A 5,041-nucleotide genomic window follows, 5' to 3' on the forward strand; every position below is an offset into this window, starting at 1 on the left:
AGGACTCTGAGTCCTTTCAGGCTCTAATGACAATGCACACCCAGGATTTGGGGAGTATGTATACAGTTGTCTGGGCCAACTACTGTGGGAGAAGAAAAAGAAGTCACATTGCTACTAGCCATCAAGAGCTCACAAAATAGAGATGTAGACATCATTTGGGGCTATCTACTTATCCTAGTGATTCTCAACTGAGGTTGATACTTAAAATTTTTTTTTTAATTTTCCTTTTTATTAAAGTTTGAAGAGATTGATACTTTTGATTGTCACAATGATTGGCTTTTGATTGTCACAATGGTTGGGAGGGTTACTACCACTCACATATAGTAAATGAAGGATGGGATAGTACTACACAAAAAATTGTCTAGCTCCAAATGTCCTTAGTATCTGTGATGAGAAGCACTGATCTAGTCCATAGTCAGGGCTGCCAGGTATGGGTGTGCAGGTTGCCCACTATACAACTCTTGAGGGAACCATTCCCCTGGTGGCTACGTGTGTGAATTCTGAAACCATACTGCCTGAGTTCAAATGCCAGCTGGAACTGGCCCCCATCCCCTACTTCCTCTTTTTTTTTTTTTTTTTTTTGAGACTGAATCTTGCTTTACTACCCAGGCTGGAGTCCAGTGGCACAATCACAGCTCACTGTAGACTCTACCTCCTGGGCTCAAGTAATCCTCCTACCTCAGCCTCCTGAATAGCTGGGACCACAGTCACCACCACCACACCTGGTTACTTTTTAAGTTTTTTGTAGAGATAAGGTCTCCCTATGTTGCCCAGGCTGGACTCAAACTCTCAGGCTCAGGCGATCCTCCTGCCTTGGCCTCCCAAAGTGCTGGGATTACAGGTGTGAGCCACCAGACCTGGCCTGGAAGCTCTTGAACATATTGCTTATCTTCTGTGGACCTCAGTTTCCTCATTTATAAAATGGGAAGAGCAATAGTAACATAACTCATAATGATAACATAAGAATATGTTATCAATAATATATGTGCCTGGCACATAGTAAACATTCAATTCATGTTCAATGATTATTATTCTCTGAGATCTGACCTCCCCATTGACTGGGGTAGGGCCCTGGTGTCTACCCCCTGATAAAGACCACGTATGTCTGGATTCCTGCTCTCCCTGAGACTTAACTTTCCTGGTTCCACCTGTAATCTTATTGAGAACTCCCCTTGTTGCCTAAACTTGCTTGAGATGGTTTTTGTAATCTACAACCAGAAGCCTTAATAACTAAGGGCTTTCAAGTTAGTGTGAGATTGCTTGGCATAGAAAGACCATAAATGCCACAGACAAAACCCAATCATAACTGAAAGAAATAAATTCGAACAACAAATTGTTAAGTGAATGGAATGCAACTAGCTAGGATCCCATGCTCTGTTCTAAGAAAACAGACAGGTCAAACAATCAGGACCAGTCCAGACATGTGTCTGGGAAGTTAAAGGAAAGAGATCCTGTCCCTCAAAACCCTCCTTACTAGTACCTGAATTTCCATCATTAGTGACTCATGTCTTCATTTACCAGGAGGTCTTCTTTGAAAATATGAATGTCTCTGGGAAGGGTAATCCAGAAAACTACTGAGGCTCACCCTACTAGGAATGTATTTACTGTTTTTCTTTTCTTTCATGTCTGTTCATTGAGAACACAGAGAATGTATTTATTAAGTGACTTTCTCCTCCACTTCCCAACCTCAGCTACAAATGGGGACAGCAAGAGGGAGAAAACCTGGGGAGAACAGAAGAAGCCATGTTTGTAGAATTGCTTCAGAATTGCTGATCTCATCAACCACATGTTTATAGAGACAGTAGTGGCCCTTAAGGAACTGGAGAGAATGTTCTGATTTGCATCTGTCCGACATGGTGAATAGCAGGAATGACTGTAGCTATTCTCTTTGCCAAGGACAAATCTGATCTGATTGCATTGAGGTGAAAGTGAGGTAAGGTGGGGCAGGGATTGGCTTTTGGCTCCCAAGAATGGTTGTTCATCAACCTTTTGCTAAGCTCATGGTTCTCAATTTTTGCTGCATGTTAGAATTACCTGGGAAGCTTTTTAAAAAAAATCTCAGTACCCAGGTTGTACCTCAGACCAATTAAATCAGAATGTCTAGGGGTAGTTGCCAGGCATCAGAAGTTTTCAAGGACCTCCCCCGGCCAGTGTAGCCATGTCCAGGAACCACTGTCCTCAGCATTTATTGTATGAGGCAACTTAGATGACACACAATAGGTGACAACCTGGCTCCTGCCTTTCGGACACAGGACTGAATTTTTTTTTAATTTTTAAAATTATGCAGTAAAATTTTTTCTGTTGGTGTACAGGTCTATGAATTTTTTTATAGTGAGTTTTTTATACTGCCTGAGTACAATTTTATGGTATACCATAAAATTTTATATACCATAATTTTATTTTTATAAAGTATACCCATAATTTTATGGTATACCACAAAATTAGTATAGTATACCATAAAATTTACCCTTTTAAATTATACAATTCAATGCTCACTTCAGCAGCACATATACTAAAATTGGAATGATACAGAGAAAATTAGCATGACCCCTGCTCAAAGATGACACTGTAATGTGTGAAGTGTTCCATATCAAAAATAAAAATTTTTTTAAGTGTACAACTCAGCCATATGCTGTGGTTCCCACCTGTAATCCCAGGGTTTTGAGGCCAGGTGCGGTGGCTCACGCTTGTAATCCCAGCACTTTGGGAGGCCGAGGTGGGTGGATCACCTAAGGTCAGGATTTCAAGACCAACCTGGCCAACATAGTTGGCCGGGCCTGATGGTGTGCGCCTGTAATCCCAGCTCCTGGGGAGCCTGAGGGAGGAGAATCACTTGAACCCAGGAGACGGAGGTTGCAGTGAGCCAAGATTGTGCCACTGCACTCCAATCTGGGTGACAGAGCAAGACTCTGTCTCAAAAAAAAAAAAAAACAAAAAAACAAAAAACTGGGTGCGGTGGCTTACGCCTGTAATCCCAGCACTTTGGGAGGCTGAGGCGGGCAGATCAGCTGAGGTCGGGAGTTCGAGACCAGCCTGACCAACATGGTGAAACCCTATCTCTACTAAAAATACAAAATTAGCCGGGCATGGTGACACATGCCTGTAATCCCAGCTACTCAGGAGGCTAAGGCAGGATAATTGCTTGAACCAGGGAGGTGGAGGTTGTGGTGAGCCGAGATCTCGCCATTGCACTGCAGCCTAGGCAACAAGAGTGAAGCTCTGTCTCAAAAAAAAAAAAAAAAAAAAAAAAAAAATCCCAGGGAGGCCTAGGCGGGAGGCTCACTTGAGGCCAGGAGTTTGAGACCAGCTTGGGCAACTCAGAGAGACCCTGTCTTTACCAAAAAAAAAAATTAACTGGGCATGGTGGCAAGTGCCTTTAGTCCTAGCTGCTCAGGAGGCTGAGACAGGAGGATCGCTTGAGCCCAGGAGTTTGGGGTTACAGTGAGCTATGATCATGTCACTACACTGGCTAGGGTGACAGAGAGAAAGACCTTGTCTCTAAAAAAAAAAAAAAAAAGGAAAAAGGTTATCAAAGTATAGATTTACAAGAAAAAAAATGTAAAATTTCATGGTTTTCAGTATATTTGCAAAGTTGTGCCACCATCACCACTAATTCCAGAACATTTTTATCTCATCTCCCCAAAATACCCCAAATCCACAGTGGCTTCTCCCCATTTCCCTCTCCCCCTACCCCCTGGCAAATATGAGCCATAGAGACTCTCTCTATGACTTTGCCTATTTTGATATGTCACATAAATGAAATCACACAATCTGTGGCCTTTTATGTCAAGCTTATATCACTTAGCATGCTGTTTTCAGGGTTTATCTGTGTTGTAACATGTATTAGTACTTCATTCCTTTTTATTGATGAATAATATTCCATTGTATGGATATACCACATTTCGTTTATCTATTCATCAGCTGATGGACATTTGGGTTGTTTGCACTTTTTGGCTATTGTGAATAATGTGGCTATAAACATTCTTGTACAAGTTTTTGTGTGAATGTATATTTTCATTCTCTTGGTCTTGGATACTTTTTTTTTTTTTTTTTTTGAGGCGGAGTCTTGCTCTAGACTGGAGTACAGTGGTGTAATCTTGGCTCGCTGCAACCTCTGCCTGCTGGGTTCAAGCAATTCTCCTGCCTTAGGCCCCCAAGTAGCTGGGATTACAGATGTGCTCCACCACGCCTGGCTACTTTTTGTATTTTTAGTAGAAACAGGGTTTTGCCATATTGGCCAGGCTGATCTCGAACTCCTGACTTCAAGTGATCTGCCTGTCTTGGCCTCCCAAAGTGCTGGGATTACAGGCATGAGCCACCGAACCCAGCCCATAAATCTTTTTATGTAGGAGTGATTTCAGCTTAACATTAGTAAAAAAAATTTCATAAATTTCTTTTCATTTGAGCTATTTTGCAATAGAATGAATGACTGGCTGCTTCACTGGGACTATTAATTCTACAAATATTTATTGAATGCCTACTATATGCCAAGCACTGTTTTTCTCCCATTTGGTGATTATTTATCTATCCTTTTATTTTTAGTTGACATGTAATAATTGTACATATTTATGGGATTCAGATTGATACTTCTTTTTTTTTGTGGTTTGAGACAGTCTTGCCTTGCCTCCCAGGCTGGAGTGCAGTGGCACAATTATGGTTCCCTGCAGCCTTGACCTCCCAGGCTCATGCGATCCTCCCACCTCAGCCCCCTGAGTAGTTGGGACCACAGATGTGTGCCACCTGCCCAGCTAATTAAAAAAATGTTTTGTAGAGACGAGGTCTCACTATGTTGCCCAGGCTGGTCTCCAACTCCCAAGGTCAAGCAATCCTCCTGCCTTGGCCTCCCAAAGTGTTGGGATTTCAGGTGTGAGTCACTGTACTCACAGATTATTTCTTTTTTAAAAATTTAAAATTTTTTTTTAATAGAGATGAGGTCTTGCATGTTGCCCAGGCTGGGCGAACTCCTGGCCTCAAGCAATCTTCTTGTCTCAGTAATTGTACTGGAAGTGACCCATTACAGGCCTGAGCCACCTCACCTGGC

At 42.2% G+C, this 5,041-nt stretch overlaps 1 non-coding gene across 1 annotated transcript; it reads left to right on the plus strand.

Annotated features, from left to right (window-relative positions):
• The first annotated feature begins 2,488 nt into the window (after positions 1 to 2,488).
• LOC111525857 lies at positions 2,489 to 2,595 on the plus strand. The gene has a single exon (XR_002726221.1). It is a non-coding gene; the product is annotated as a U6 spliceosomal RNA (small nuclear RNA).
• Positions 2,596 to 5,041: the final 2,446 nt, after the last annotated feature.

This window comes from Piliocolobus tephrosceles, chromosome 16 (assembly GCF_002776525.5).
Source record: "Piliocolobus tephrosceles isolate RC106 chromosome 16, ASM277652v3, whole genome shotgun sequence".
NCBI lineage: Eukaryota > Metazoa > Chordata > Mammalia > Primates > Cercopithecidae > Piliocolobus > Piliocolobus tephrosceles.